Raw genomic sequence first — 15,851 nt, forward strand, 5'->3', positions numbered from 1 at the left:
ACGGTGAATGTCGACGCTATAGTGCGACTAGCATTGAGGCGATACAGCGGCGCACCGCATAGGCACCTTTTTTACTTCTGTGCTCTCAACTTCAATTTTCTGTTACCGACATTTTCACTATCCTCGAGCCCATTGTTATTCTGTCAAGGCACGTTGTGGTCCTATTTCGTTCGCGCCACTTCGTTTTCCTCAATGGGTTGCATTCGATGGTGCCTTTCTCACTCCTATATAGCTCAATTCTGTTCGGCGACGACAAAGCGCGCTGAGATAAGGCACTGGCGTCGTTTTTGAGTTGCCTGATTTTGTGTGTAGCCTTCGCTTTGCCAATGAACGTAGCGCAACAAACAATCGGAAGATGCTTACCGGAAAATTGCTTTATAGAAAACTGAAATACTGCAGACAGAGACAAGTCCCCCCTCTCCCTAATATGAAAGAGTTTTAAAAGCTGACCCCCCCCCCCCCCTACCACCATTATCCTGCTGAAGAATTAGCCGAGTTGTTTACGAAGCGCCAGGTTTAATAAATCAACTTTTTGGTTGGAGACTTGCGGGCGCGACTCCAACCAACATGTTAATTTATTAAACCCGGTGCCAACCAAAAAGAAATGCTGTCGAAATATTTAACTTCAAGTCGATTAGTTGCTTCACTCCCTTTTGAGGGTTCTGGATGACGTCCTCTGCGGATTGCACGTTGGCGTTTAATAAACATTTGTCATTCTTTCACAATTAAATGCTAAAAGGGATCTGTGAACTACGGGTGGACGTGGTATGCAGCCAGGTAACGCACGGTTCCGGAGGCTGGCACTAACAATGATTACCTGCAGTCCAGTGTTATATGGGTGCCTGCTGGTTTCTACGCGGTCTCTAAAGTTGTGACAACCGTGATAGGCCCGCCCACGGTGTTTTCGCAGCGAACGACTCCGTTTGAACGTCGTGTGCAGCTGCCAAGAGACGGGCTACTGCCAGTTCAGCACCGCGAAGAACACGGCTATATTTGAGCCTTCTCTTTGGAAGACTGCTCGTAGTGCCTTTTTCTGTGTAATATATACATTTCTGTATACCTCTGTATTCGCAACTCTATCTGTATATTCCACACGTTTCATATACGTGAGTATATATTACACATGCATGATACTGAAACAACTAACTTGTTATTATGCCAGCCTACACAACAAACAAAAATCTTAATAGAGAGAATAGGGTATGCCCTACTTTAGATGAGTGCATATTGCCAGTTGTCACCCAAGGGCTCTTTATCTTGCATATAATGCTACGTGAAACCCTTTGACTTTTCGGCTGTATCGTTGGTCCCGCATGAGACACCACGTGAACACTACAAGAACGTACCTTCAACCAGCCCAGCATGTATTAACTAGCTGTATTGAACATTCTTTTGAATTTTCCTTCTCTCGAACCGAGCTTTTGGAGACTTGAGAACACATTTCAAATTACATGTTTCGTAGTCATGCTAAATTATTGTTACATTTATGAATTTCATAAAAATGCTGAAAACCTCACCGCCATTCCGTAATAATCTGCACGATGATCGTCGATGTACTCGACTTCGATATGCTGAATGTGCACATAGAGAATTGCAGAAATGTCCATATGGCGAAGTAAATCCGTACAATTACTGGAGTTGAAGATGTTTCCTTCAGTGAGAATCGGCCAGGCATTTATACCGGATTCATTCAGCACTCTAATCAAAGCATCACGATTATCTGGAAGTGCTTCAAAGAAAATTATTCAGGGAATTGTAAGAAACAGAAGGACATTCAAATAAGCATAATATACCCTACAAAGCGAGAGTGTATAGTACTCAGGTGCTTTCCCAATAAGTATAAACAAACTGATTCACCAAATGAACTTGCGGCAATCTCCGGGCTTGAAACAATATCAACAAGGGCAAATCACGCTCGACTGAAATTTCTCTATGAACTACTTCTTAACGCGTTAAAGATCGGCTCTTGAAAGTGTGTTTACCGGACACAAAAACGTGCATCAAGGAACCAGCACGCGTACACACTAACTGAGTATTCATGTCACAGTGGCACCTTTAAACACTCTTTCTTACCGCTAGTAGCACGAGAATGGAACTGCCTGGACGCGTCCATTACTAACGCTGACTCATTTCCAATTTCTTGCTCACAACTAGACGACGCGTTTTAAACACTAGAGATTTGGTCATTCTGTCGGTTCTAAATAGTAGACAATATATTGTGATCATGTTTTCCATTTCAACCTGCGTGAGATTTTTGAAACTTGTTTGTACTAACTTTTTGTTAATTGATTGGTAATTATTGTCTTTGTAGAGCTGCTGTGAACAATGATACTATAGCTGCCAAAGCTGACGAATGTATTGTCGACCTGCTCAGATCTCAACCAGAGGCTGACAGTATTCCATATAAAATAAAGCTATGCTGTCTTCATAATTTTGTCTCCAACACAATTACTTAAAAGCTGCAGGTATGCAATTTTCCCACTACGCATTTTGTTTCCCATCTTAGATGAAGACGACCTAAGCCCAGTGAAAAATGGGCTGCGATCTAATTGGTACAGCGCATTTAACCAGTAGCAGATGCAGGTACTTTTGATAACATCGAGTGAAACGCTGACTAATTGTACAAGACGCTACAGAATGACGCTTTAGAAATTTCAAGAACTTCGCCCTTTATTGTTTTCTACTATAAAAAAACACGGAACCTAGCAGTTCAACTTTTTTTACAACACCAAAGCATGATGCCTTTAGGACAAAACATGTGACATTTTGTTGTGGTGCATTTGATATAAAAGAACATTTTGTACGGACACAATGTTTTTATGCCCGACTGGCATGCATGTCATTCAAGTAGCAGACAGTTACTGCTGACATCAAAATAGAACTAAAATTTTGTTTGTGCGTATTGAGTCTACGCCAAATATAAGTACTCGACTGATAATACTTGCACATCAAAATCCACATCTAAAGCAGATTTTTCGGTATTCTGTCGGTGAGTTTATTCGAACATTCTTGCTTGTGAAATGAAAAATCTAAAGTGCTTCGTCAGTATTTCGTCTAGCAAATTTTCCGGTGCAATGTCTCTGGTCCTGACGTCAGCAAGTTTCCGTCACTGTTGCTTGAGCAACAGTGACGGAAATTTGCTGGGGTAAGATATGCAGATCATTGAGATTTCTGAAATTACCATGCTCTCATTAGAAATGCATAATCAGCGCAGATGTCCTTATTTAGTAGTGCTACAGGTGCTTAACAGACCACGTTCATACACAGTGCACATAACATCGAGACTCCTACAGAAACTAGGGCACGCCGAAGATTGACATTTCACCTTCCAGCTGACGCGGCAGTCTTCTGATTAGGAGGCGCCCCAGGCTACGCTCGCAACAGTCCGCGTATCTTGCAAACAGGTTATGGCGATACAAAAGTGGGCTATCATAAATCGCATCACTGGGTCTAGTTTTGTTCCATACTGCTAAGAATGGCCGTACGGGGTGGCAACGTGCCAGCTTTCAGCCCGCTGCACGTGTTCCAAGCCCGCCAGTCGGGGATCCATTCCGAGAACTGCGGACGGCCGGCGGCCACGTGGCGCGCGATCAGCTCAGGAAATTGGTACTTGGCGGAGCCATCCGGGACCAAGCAGTTCTACGAAGCCCTCTGACGTCGGCACTGAAAGCTGGGCGGTACCGAGAACTGCGGTCAGTTCAGGAATGTGGTACTCCGCCGCGCCACACCAGACGGAGCACAGTTCTACGAAGCCCTCGGTCGTTGACTCCGGAGCCTTTGTGTGTGTGGGCGTAAACGATACTGTGGAACGGCGCCCCTCTGTCGTCGGCTCCAGACCTTCGCACCTGTGTGTTTGCGTGTGTGTGGGCGTAAACGATAGTGCGGGGCGGCGGCAAGTTTACAATGCTTGGACGAACCTTCCCGACCATTCGTGCTCCGTCCACGACCGAACGATGACGTCGAACTATGACGTCAAGCGGAGAGCTTATAAGCAGCGTTTGCCGGGTGCTAGGGTGTGCTCGTGTCGTGCTCGTTGTCGGGAGCTGAGTGCTCTGTCATACTAGAAATGTACTAGTGAGCTGTGTGCTCGTAAACTGTTTGCTGTATGTTAGTTTTGCGGGCTCCATATGGGAGCCGCGCTAGTCGGCCAATCTATGTCCTGTTTTAAAATGTAAATCCTGCAATTAAATCCTGCTCGCCTAGCCCTGTCGTCCCAAGTTCATCTCTTCAGCTACGTCTGACGAACCTAATAACTGGTGGCAGCGGTGGGATCCGACTACGGCTCCTAGATCGGCCTACGACTCGGAGACAGCAACGGCAGCTGACGGACGTTGGCACATGGTGACCGACCGGCATCCTGATCAAGTTGGAGGCGACTTGAGATTGACCACCTCTTGCAACTGACTGGATACGGCGGGGAAGGACTGGTGATATGGCGCTGCTTCAGTGGGTAAGCGTTTGGTTTTGGCTGTAAGATGTACCAGGCTTTAATTTCTCTGTGTTTTTGAATTTGATTCGCTGGGATCTGTTACTTGTATTTTGATTTGCGTGGGTATCGCAACAAGTATTGTGTGACAGCAGAGCCAAAGCTTAAAGCAGCGACCATGGTCCTAATGTGTTTGACGAGAGCTGACCTGTTGTGGTTGTGTGAGGAGATCGGGGTAAACGTAGATGAGAACTTGAAGGAATCAGAAATTCGTAAGACAATTCTCGAAAGTGAGAATGATTTGAAATTCATAGAGCAAATGGGCAAACGAATTCTAAGTAAGAAACGGGAACAGGAAGCAACTAGGCAAGAACAGGATGAATTTAGGCAAAAAGAGGAAAAAGCTAGGCAGAAACTAAAAAGCGTTTCGCAGGAAGAAGGCCTAACAGCAGTAACGAGGCAGTACATTGATGCACTGAACAAAGAGATTGAAGGTTTTGAGCAGTTAATCGAGCAAAGTCAACAGTGGCTTGAAAAATCGGTAGGCTGGACGCAGCGAAAGTGGCAGGAAGTAAATAGCAGATTTTGTTCAAAAGCCGAGGAAAGTAGTAGTACCTGTGAGAGTAGCAGCACGTTCACAAGTGAACTCGAAGTGCTAGCAGCTAACGAAGCCTTAGTGGCAGCAGAGGCCGTTAAAGGCCAGAGTGAGAGCGACGAGGTGCTGTGCCAACAGATGACTGTAGAGACAGCTAGGCCAGCTGCGAACAAATTGGCACAGTTACCGCGCGTGTGCGTCGCATCTCATGGTAGCGAGCTCGTTAGCGAGGTACAGAATACTGCGGACTTGACAGACGCGAGCACCCATGTCGAGTCAGATCTGCGTGCAGAAGTGAAGTGCCAGCTGGACGATGCAGTTGAGAGTAGTTCTCGGGGTGGCGAGCTCCGTAGCTCACGAGAGAACAACTGCATTGTTCAGGGATCGGTGCGGCTCTCCGCCAGTCTAGATAGCCTAGATAGGGATGATTCAGTTGTTAATCATTCGGACTGTGCGCGTGAGACAGCGATCGATACCGACGGGCTGTGTGCAGATGCACAGCGTGAGCTGGGCAATGCAGTAGAGGGCAGTTCGCAAGAGTGCGAGTTGCATAACTCGAGTAAAGCCTGCTGCATTGTTCCAGAGTCGGTTGAGCTGTCCGCCAGTCGAGGCAAAGTGAGAGTAGATTTAAATGCAAATCACTCAGACTGTGCGGGTAAGAGACCGATCCGGGCCGACGAGATGTGTAACGGCTAGCACGAGGCGCGACATGACGGCATGAAAGAGAGTTCGAGGAGAAAGCGCCGCAGAAAGAAGCGCCGAAAAAATCGGAATGCGGTGACTAATGTAGCGCCGCCAAAGACGGCGAGAGACCCAGAAGGGCAGGGCGCGGAGAAAAGACAGGTGCGGTCGTCAGGGACGATGTTGACGCATGAACACGTTCGAGCCACCGGTCAAAGGGGGACCGAGAAGCTTGTTCTGCACGGACGCGGACAAAGGGCACGGGGCAGTCAAATTCCTCGTCGTTCCGTCGTTCTCTTCGAAGCTCAGCGTGCAGTACAAAGAAGCGCAAGGTGGCAAGACGAGACCAGGTGGGGAGTAGCGACGCGGTCAGTCGAGGTCATGTTCAAAGCGGGGCGCGAGGACGCAAATTGGCAGGAGACCGTAACGTCTTGGGGGAGCTGATAGTGAGTCAGCCCTTTTGTTGTTCCTCCGTAGCCAGAGTAGCTTTTAAACCGCGACCACCTCGGGTGCGGCTGAAAGTATGAGTCAGTCGTAAGCAATCGGGAACGGGAGGCCAAGAGAGCTTCCGTAGTAGTGTTGTTTTGTTTTACTTTTGAGCACTCGGATAATTTTCGCGATTTAAGTTTCGTTCAATATGTAAGGCATGAGCTCTGTTTATGTTTTGTTTGAGAAGCTCGAGATTTGAAAGACGCGTTTTAAGCAAACACGTAGTTTCGCGAGGTGTTCATTGATAAGTATATAGGCTTGCTTTTTGTGTATGTGAGTAACCTGAAGGTCAAGGTTATCGTTGAGAGGCCTATCGTAACGCACGTGTGTGTTATTTAACCTTCTTTTTTTTAAGTGTTTTTTGAATTTTCTAAGGTTAAGCGCGTAGATTTTCAGTAAGTGCACGATTTGCACTGAGAAGAGCTCTTAAGTCCATTAGCGCGTGTCCTGTGTGGACGGAAAGAAGCAGATTTATGTCTGGGTTGCTCGTGTGTGTTGAGGGCAGCCGTATTCTGACTTCTCTAGTACGCGTGCGTAGAGCTAGTTATTAGAAGACACATTTGTTCGAAGGTTCCTCTGTGTTGCGTAAGTTACGCAAGTGTGGTTGTTGGTTTAAGGAATGTGTCCTGTGTGGATTAAAGGAACAAATGTGAGTCAGCATGATGAAAACTTTGTATGATGCAAGCACGTGTTCGGAATAGGGACCTCAAACTTAGCGCGTCTGTGATGACGTACCTGTGGACTTGGCCAGACGGTTCAGTGGCAGCAGTACATGAGATAAGTACGCCACTGTGATAGGGTAGGAACAGGCTGTTCGCGAAGTTATGCTGCTGAAGTTATGTTTGAGTATTGGTGTTTGAAAGGCTTCGGTTTAATTCTGCGTAAACCTTTACTCTTGTGCAGTGCGACGGTCGGGTTTGGTCGAACTCAGGAGGAACGTGAACGCTCGCTTTGGCGGCACGAAGTTTTGGGGCAAAATTTGGGATTCCCAGTTGAGTGACTTGCATGGAAATTGTGATGGGAGGCCTGGTGGGTTAACAGCTGATTCCGGGCGTTTGAACGCTGAGCGGTATTGTGTTGCCGGGTCGGCTCTTCTGTGCCAGTTGTTATAAGATGGTTGAAGGAATTCCAAGTACGCAGGGGTTGCAGAGAGCAAAGCCATCGTCTTGCTCGCCAGCCATTCTCTTCCTGCCCAGCGGTTGCCAGCACTGGCCAGGCGAGATTTTCCGGGCCATGAAGGAGCTGTTAAGAATGGCCGTACGGGGTGGCAACGTGCCAGCTTTCAGCCCGCTGCACGTGTTCCAAGCCCGCCAGTCGGGGATCCATTCCGAGAACTGCGGACGGCCGGCGGCCACGTGGCGCGCGATCAGCTCAGGAAATTGGTACTTGGCGGAGCCATCCGGGACAAAGCAGTTCTACGAAGCCCTCTGACGTCGGCACTGAAAGCTGGGCGGTACCGAGAACTGCGGATGACCGGCAGCCACGTGGCGCGCGGTCAGTTCAGGAATGTGGTACTCCGCCGCGCCATACCAGACGGAGCACAGTTCTACGAAGCCCTCGGTCATTGACTCCGGAGCCTTTGTGTGTGTGGGCGTAAACGATACTGCGGAACGGCGCCCCTCTGTCGTCGGCTCCAGACCTTCGCACCTGTGTGTTTGCGTGTGTGTGGGCGTAAACGATAGTGCGGGGCGGCGGCAAGTTTACAATGCTTGGACGAACCTTCCCGACCATTCGTGCTCCGTCCACGGCCGAACGATGACGTCGAACTATGACGTCAAGCGGAGAGCTTATAAGCAGCGTTTGCCGGCTGCTAGGGTGTGCTCGTGTCGTGCTCGTTGTCGGGAGCTGAGTGCTCTGTCATACTAGAAATGTACTAGTGAGCTGTGTGCTCGTAAACTGTTTGCTGTATGTTAGTTTTGCGGGCTCCATATGGGAGTCGCGCTAGTCGGCCAATGTATGTCCTGTTTTAAAATGTAAATCCTGCAATTAAATCCTGCTCGCCTAGCCCTGTCGTCCTAAGTTCATCTCTTCAGCTACGTCTGACGAACCTAATAATACTGTTTAGATGCCCTGCTATGGTCACCCGCACCAACCGCCAAGATCTGCGCTTTGCGATATCGCAGTGCATGTGAAACTTTCTCGCCCACTAAGGTAGAATTGTGCGAGGTTTTAAAAGAAAATCAATTTAGCTGAAAAGTTATCTTTTGTTCAGAATTTATTCAGCCATATTGTCGCTCGTTTTCTCGAGTGAAATCCAGTAAAACGCTTGACGGCTTTTAAAGCAAAGCTTTCTTTGCCTCTTTCTTCGATAATGCTACTGCTGCTGCTGCTTTCCTGCCTGTCACATAAAGGGGGGGGGGGGGGACAGGGGGGGTTGAGAGCGTGTATATACATGGAAGGAGCGCTGCAGATGACGCACAAATCTAGTGTGAACTTTTCGCCACGTTCTGACAATGCCCTCGTGGCTGCCTTCGTATCGCCACAATACGGTCTCGACCTAGGAGGTTGGAAAGTTGGAAAGAAACATTTAGGTCCAAGCCTAACTCAGTGGTGCGCATCTAAGTAAATAACTATGCGGCATGTAGCGTAACGCATGTCTTCAAGGCACAGGTTTCACACAATTTCCTAATAAATATGTGTTTTGAATATCTCTTGTCACCTTGTCTTTGTATCTCGAAGGTACCTTGGTTTAGAAAACGTTCGGGCGCTGCGGGGCCCTTACAATGTTATGGTAAGTATCGACACGGCTGGCCCCTCAAGGAATGGTTGTGGCCAATAAGTATGTTACTCAGACAAGAACCCGTTTCGTCGACATAACATTTCTCGAAATATAGCAGAACGTCGTATACAACGACTGTTTCGCACCCAGCCAATCTACCGCGGTGCTTGAACATGCGCCCATGAATGCTTCGCCTTGTGCCTTCTCGTCCACAGCCGCGCTTATCTTGCAAAGGTTATCGTTCGCCTAAGAGGCCACGTTACACCTGTACGTTTCTCCCATATTTTTAGATGACGGGAAACACTGCGAAGATGCGGAAGGCTGGCAATTCGTCTCTTCTTTGGGTTCCTGTCTGCCTCCGACAGTCTCGCTTCCGCCTTTACCTTTTGCAGTACTCTTTTTCTCAGGAACCAACTAGCCCACTAGCACATGCTCAGTAACTTCTCAGGAAGGCTAGCTGATCTTCAGTAAATTGTTAAATCGAGTTCCTCACGTGTTCCTCCAAACATGTCTCTATGCAATGTGGGCATAACTTCTTAAGAGCAGACTTCGAACAGGAGACCGTGAATGCATTCTTGGCCACATTTGAATGCCCCGAACGGTAGTCAAGGATTGGTTTCGTGTGGCGTACTACGTGTGGCGTACATCGAGCACGAAAACAAGTTTGGTGGTTTCGTAACAAAGTAAAGAGCTGGTAATAGAGTACCGTAAATAAATTAAGGTATCCAAAGCCATTACGGCATTTTGAGAGCTGCTGGGAGCAGATAAAAAAATTACGATGGGCAGTTTCTCCACGTGTCCGGTCATGATTTAGCGCTGACGAGAGGTACAGCAAACCAATAAATAAAGACAGTGGTCGCGGGCCATATAGTAGGGAGTTGCACCCTTCATTTCGTTGCCCCCGTTCCCTGGAAAGGCCGTTTGCGGCGCCGTGGGGTCGTTGCCCTTTGCTACCCTTACCGGTCCTCGAGGTGTGGTCATCGCCCCCTGCTTGCAGGCCGGAGGCGCCACTACAGCCACTCGGCGAACCTGCTTTTTCTTTTGAATAACGCCAGTCGACTCTCCGTTCTCAGCCTATCAAAACGTGTATTACTTGCCTCCGCTAAACCGGGCTCCCAACCACGTTTTTACAAAATGTGCCTGAAAATGATTCCCGCCAATCAACGGGAAATCAGCCGTGAATATTTCGCATACACATCACTAGAAAACCGCTCATAATTTCGCAAAGGAGAGTCGTACTATTGGCAAAGCTTCCGGCAAGTTGCTTTTCTCGAAGCCTGCGACAAAATCTAGGCGAAGAATTTTTTTTTGCCAGCAACACACAAATGTGAACTGATGTAAATTTTAAAGACGTTTTTCCTGAAGTTTTTTATCGCGCAACACCAAATGCAATAGAATCCTATGCATATTCGTGGCCGCCTGTGCCTACAGCAATTGAGCCACCTAGGCTTCACTCGCACACGCAGATGGCTGCAGAGCCTGCCACTCCGGCCGATTTATATATAACCTCCTTGCTCTCGACTGTTGTAAATATCGGTAACCCCCAACCCCTAACACAATACACAAACCATTGCAGAAGCTGCAGCACTTACAAATGTTATAAGGCGCCACAGTCTAGAGGGGAGGCGTTAAAATGAAAGATAGAGAAGGAGTAAAGAGTGAAGGTAGGTAGAGCTGAAGGAGCCAGAAAAGCAGTGAACAAATGCCGCGCCATTCTTCGCTCGTGGCAGCTCGCATGCTTGGTGGGAGCATGGAAGAGATAAAAGGAGGCGTAACAAAGCAAGGAAACGATGTTACTAGACATAACGGCAGTTGTGGACAAGCTGGATTAAATTAAAGTAATGGTGCGGTACGTTGATGTCATTCCTGAACAATAAGCACCATCTAAATTTGTCAAGTCAGCAAATGATACCGGGCGTGCAGAGACAGAACCACATAAAAGAGTGCACCATCTAGACGACCTTACGGAAGCGGACGCCCATAAACTCAACACTTCTCTGACTGCGGTGGCATCTTTGTGGCTATGACGTTGCTCAAGTTCGCAAACTCAATCGCGATCGCAGCAGACGCATTTCAACACGAGCTGAACATTAACCCTTTCATGTACTAATGTTAGGGGTAAGTTGAGTAATCACAGGTGGTCAGGCCTAACCCGGAGCTCCCCACTACTGCGTGTCTCTTAATTAGGTTGGGGATTGGCTGGTAAATCCCCATAATTTAAGCAGTTTTACGCTTTAGGTGCTATGTGATGCGCCATGTTAGACAATGACAGTGCTAACCCTATGGCAGGCTACGAACAATGGCGCACAACAACGCCTGAAGAACGTCTCGCTATGTATCCTGTGTACTACGTAGACAAACACAAGTGGTGCGCACAAGTTAACGTCTACCACCAATTTGACACTCTCATATTGCACCAAACACGCATGAACTTAAACAATCCTCGTGAGCATCTCCACATATTACCGCCAATTAACGGAAACACCACCGAAAGCTTCCCGCATGGCATGGGACCCGCATCATTCTTCTTTAAATCCTTCATTTTCATTGGCACGCAAACACTTACCATGTATTTCTACCCACTACACCTCAGTCATAGCTGAAGCACGTTTAGAGATGACAAGTCTTCCGCACGTGTCACCCATTCACTTGTTTTGTTAGCCTTCCTGTACTATGCACACCGTATGTCTCTCCTAAAAATGACTTCGTTCTGATACAAGCTTTAAAAAGCTGTGGAAGCAGTAGCTCGTGACGACCTGAAACCTTCACCAGAATATGCTTTATCCCACGTGATTCGAAAGAAATCATAAAATGATTGGTTAATTCGTTACGAACGCGAACCGAACCTTATGCCACTTTCGATACTTTTAGCAAATTCTTCGAACCGTGAATTGCAATGTTCCACAATAGAGCCGTGCACGTTTCGACCTTGCTTAGAACGATGGCTTCGCTTGGTGCGAGCCCTGCTGAACATTGTGCAGAAGCAAGGATCAGCGTAGTGTTAACTGCACACTAATTTATAACTTGAAAAAAAATCATGACGGGGATCATTCCGCTCTAGCATCCCTTAGCTACTATGTTGCGCTAAGCATAAGACAAGTTGTTTTAGTAACGTCACGTACCGCTGCCACTGGAATAAGGGGTAGCCAACTAAATTAGACGAAGCGAAAGAAAAATGTCTCCTATCGAAGTCTGCCACACTTCATATCCTTCGAAGCTGCGCGATGCGCGTTTCGTCAACACTGTTGTTCAGCTTCAAACTATCTCTCTGTTCTTCGTGTTTTACGCAGGTATTGCAACATAGCAGCCAGCCCGCCTTCCGACTATTTCACATTGGGTTTAATCTTGCAGTTTTGGGTCATCGCCTGGCAGTTATGATAACAGCCGCACTTCTTTCTCTACTGTCAATGCTATTACATTTTCGTTCTCAAAAGAGTTCGTTACTACTGTTCACTCTGTCGTTTTTTTCAGTAATGACAGAAACTTGTATTTTGTCGAAGATATTGGCATATAATATTGCTGCTTTAAGGTTTGATTGTACCTAGCTTCACTCAAAGGCAGACGGTACAGCGGGATGACCTTTTAATACAAGCACTCTGGCGCCGATCCGATTTTGTGTGTGCACTACACTTACAGTGCAGGATACAGATGTAAAATTTCGTGAAATTTTGAGGGGAGTGACAAAAACTGGTTTCTTTCATGATTTTTTTCAGAAAAATAAGAAAAAATGAAAAATGACCATGGCGCATAGAGCTGTGAAAAATTCGACACATTTACTTCTCAAACAGTGAAAAGCATCTTACTGTTACATTATTGCATCACTAAAGTCCCAGCAGACCTTCCGGATTCAAAATATAGGCACCATTTCCCGTCAAGGCATTGATTTCACATCAAAGCATCAAGACGGACATTTGTACCAATGTGTTTTGAATTGATTTCTGCTTGACGGGTCAACGCTTCGCTGTGCAGTGGACAAAGGCTTCTGGACATTGAAGTTTTTATGCACGTACAGAACTTTTTGCACTAGATCCTCTGCGAGCCTGTTGCGTAGGTTTGTGTGCACATTTTAAAACTCGGAGCAGTTAAGGTCACATGCCGCAGAAGGGCAAATCTGCAGTACGTGATAGGCGAGGGGGCTCAAGGGTTGGTTGAAGCAAAGTCCTTGCCACCACGAGGATGAATCCAAGTGCTCCTTCATTGAGCAAACTTTGAGCAAACAAGTACTAATATGTACCATATATTTTCCTGTATCCAAATATTTTCCATAAAACCTTCAAACCTTCAACTCTAAGTCGAAGAGAGTAGCATCGCAACAGACGATTTCTGCGGGGAAGCTCTGTTTAGGTTTTCAATTTTATCTTGGTTGAAAAAAAAAAGAAAAATCTTTCTCCCGATATTTTCAATGTTTCTTTTTCAGCCGCTTATATCTCTAGTGAAGGACCCACAGGGAACTCTGTCATTAGTTAACCACTGTCTCTAACTGAAGCTTGAAATGCACGTGGCACAGCACCAATTCTAATTTTTCATACAGTATTGTTTCTGCACATGTTTAACTGCTTGTACAGGGGAAACGAGACATATCTGTTGAGCTGTCTCTAGAGCTTCAAAAACACGTATGTTCTGTTTTGAGAGTATCCTCATACAGTATATAAAGCTGTGAAGTCATACCCTGACCACATAAATGATGGCTAACATTCCTGTTTTAATGCTTCAATACAGTAAAACATGGATGAAACAAGCCTGTTTATGCGCACTAATAGTTTTAGACATCAGGTAATTTGATGTAACGAAAGCCGCCTCCAAGAAAAAGGTATTTAGTGATGCGTTTGTTAGATGCGCATTCTTTTCTCAAGTCGAAAAGACAAGAGATTTATTAATTTTTTTGCTACAGTGCTATAAGTATAGGCCTTCGTTAGGCTTGTGCCTTCTACTGCTTCCCAGCGTCCTTAAAAACTGTGTTTTCAATGGCTCGATAGTATGCAGGCATGATTCATTGAACTTTCCTCAATGTTCGCACAATGTCATGCCAAATATTAAACCTCCCCAATATTATTGACTTGCTTCTCTTCCTTATCTAGATAAATCTCTTCCAGCTCATCAATCCTACGAGCAAGCCACATGGTCGAAAAAGAAACTTCGCATCTACATGAACCTGCCGTAGCCACTGATATGCACAAAAAATATTCCTCAACGTCGCCTACGTTACACGCAAGTGGTTACAGTGGTAGCGAATGCATTGAGCTTAGTATATACGTTATGCAGTTTGTTATGAGAGGTATTTTACATGTGTATCTGTCAATAAGATTTACAGGAGTGGTTTTGAACGCTTTTACCAGGTTATAAAATTTAGATAAATAATACTGCACACTTATGAAGCTGTTCATAACATTATTACACATAAACACCATTGATTTCGGTGTAGTGTGATGCGATGCAGCCTGCCTTGCATAGTAGGCCTGTGCACTGCATTCTTTGGGCAACATATCATGTGAATTCATTGAGGAAAATGAACACATTTATGCATTTATGATCTCAGCCCTCACGTGATAATCCCACTTACCTAAACACGCATTATACGTGATTGCCATCTTGTCTAATAAGGTTTGGTTAGACTCAACCACAGTTCGGTTTTCAAGAATATCTGTAAGAAGAGGTGTATTGGGATTTTCAGTATACATCACCTGCTCATCAACATGGCATCGTCTAACAATGCTTGTTACAGCTGAAGCAAGTACTTGCAGAGAAAATGAGTGCGGAACTATCGCCAGCGGAAACCTTAAGATACGCTACTAATAAAACATAGGTTCTGAAACCTGTTTAAAAATTTCAACGTAAATGATATAAAATTTTCCGCACACACCGAAATAAGTGCAGCTTATACATTGAACTCAAAAGACTCAAGAGGGCATCCTAATGCGCTCATTTTTTTTCTTCAGTTAAGCTTGCTCATCTAAATAATGCATACATGCGCCTTAGGGAAAACATAGCAGGGTAAAACAGGTGAAGCATTACACTAGTGTAAGGTCCAGTGTGCTGCCAAAGATACTGAAAAGCGACAGAAAGCACAGGAAACACGCCACTTTCTGCAGCTGAACATTAAGGTAGAAATTGTACTACTTATATTTCTAAATGTTTAAACCCAATATATCCATTTCTCTAACTACACCAAAATAAAAATTCAGAATATGGATTGCACGAATTGACATCTATATTTTATATTCGCAAAGTTAGAAGACGCTGTCGTCTTCGTTGATAAACATTGAGCCTTAATTCAATGGTTTTCTCAAGTCTGAGTGTTTGACACAAACGCACATGGAATTGATTTTTTTTCTAGAACCCATACCAAGTGAATCCACAAATTGCTCATTTAACTATAGCGCGTTTGAAAGTAGATTCAGGTACTCAACGACGATTAGCACGAGTTCAAAAAGCAACAACGACTTACAGCGTAGCTTTTCCGAAACATTTTCATCCATCTCCTGAAAAACATCATAGCTGCCGTTAAGACTTCGACTTTGATGGTCGCTTTCCCACCCGCTGCAAACGTATGAATAGAAGTCCTGGCAAGGATCAATGGTGGTGTTAAGTGATTCATTTATTAGGTTGGCTGTAAAGTAAGAACATTCATTCAGATATTTACTCAAACGCGTCCTTCAAAGTTCTTCTACTACATCCTATAGGTAGTGACAAATGTTGCTGAACCATTGAGCACAAAATGCTTTGTAGACGTCTGTGACAAGCCAAGTATGCTACACCTATAGCCATTAAAAACGCCCAGAAAACGCCTTCTTGCCCCCGTCGAGAACAGTTGTGAAACATGGGTAAAGGACACATTTTGAAGCATTGTATCCCTAGATCGACTTAAGCCTAGTGATGTTTTTAGGCCCATATGTATGTATATAAGGCATCTGTAAAAGGTCGTCTGTTCATGCTTAGGAAAC

The 15,851-nt window shown here is 45.6% G+C and overlaps 1 protein-coding gene and 1 long non-coding RNA gene across 2 annotated transcripts in view; both read right to left on the reverse strand.

Annotated features, from left to right (window-relative positions):
• The window catches only part of LOC126531200 (membrane metallo-endopeptidase-like 1), a 232,426-nt gene that overhangs the window by 78,529 nt on the left and 138,046 nt on the right, over positions 1-15,851 (reverse strand). The gene's annotated exons all lie outside the window — the stretch shown is intronic.
• LOC129381434 (uncharacterized) lies at positions 1,524-15,513 on the reverse strand. The gene is made up of 3 exons (XR_008609615.2): positions 15,356-15,513; positions 14,471-14,551; positions 1,524-1,729 (listed from the first exon to the last, which is right to left on the reverse strand). It is a non-coding gene; the product is annotated as an uncharacterized lncRNA (long non-coding RNA).

Source organism: Dermacentor andersoni, unplaced genomic scaffold (genome assembly GCF_023375885.2).
Source record: "Dermacentor andersoni unplaced genomic scaffold, qqDerAnde1_hic_scaffold ctg00000041.1, whole genome shotgun sequence".
Classification (NCBI taxonomy): domain Eukaryota; kingdom Metazoa; phylum Arthropoda; class Arachnida; order Ixodida; family Ixodidae; genus Dermacentor; species Dermacentor andersoni.